The sequence below is a fragment of the Nannospalax galili genome, unplaced genomic scaffold (assembly GCF_000622305.1).
Source record: "Nannospalax galili isolate Female #2095 unplaced genomic scaffold, S.galili_v1.0 scaffold1400, whole genome shotgun sequence".
Classification (NCBI taxonomy): Eukaryota; Metazoa; Chordata; class Mammalia; order Rodentia; family Spalacidae; genus Nannospalax; species Nannospalax galili.
The window spans coordinates 293,849-294,101 of NW_008345995.1; the positions used below are offsets into that span (position 1 = coordinate 293,849).

Genomic DNA, 253 nt, shown 5'->3' on the forward strand with positions numbered 1-253 from the left:
GAAAAAAACAGACCTAAACTTGAAGGCTTGAGTCTCACACAAGAATCAGAAACTACAAAAGAAATCCACGTCAAAAAATCACAGAGAAAAAATAATAACATGAAAAACCAAAGTAATATATCCCCACCAAATACCAGTAGTTCTCTAGAGGAGTACAATCAGAACCCCCTAGATATAATGCAGGACATGGAACTCAAAAGAACAATTATAAACAATATAAAAGAATTCAGTGAATTTAAAGAACACACAAAGA

The 253-nt window shown here is 32.4% G+C and overlaps 1 protein-coding gene across 3 annotated transcripts in view; it reads left to right on the forward strand.

Annotated features, from left to right (window-relative positions):
* The window catches only part of Eif2ak4 (eukaryotic translation initiation factor 2 alpha kinase 4), a 115,612-nt gene that overhangs the window by 74,801 nt on the left and 40,558 nt on the right, over window positions 1-253 (forward strand). The window lies entirely within an intron of this gene.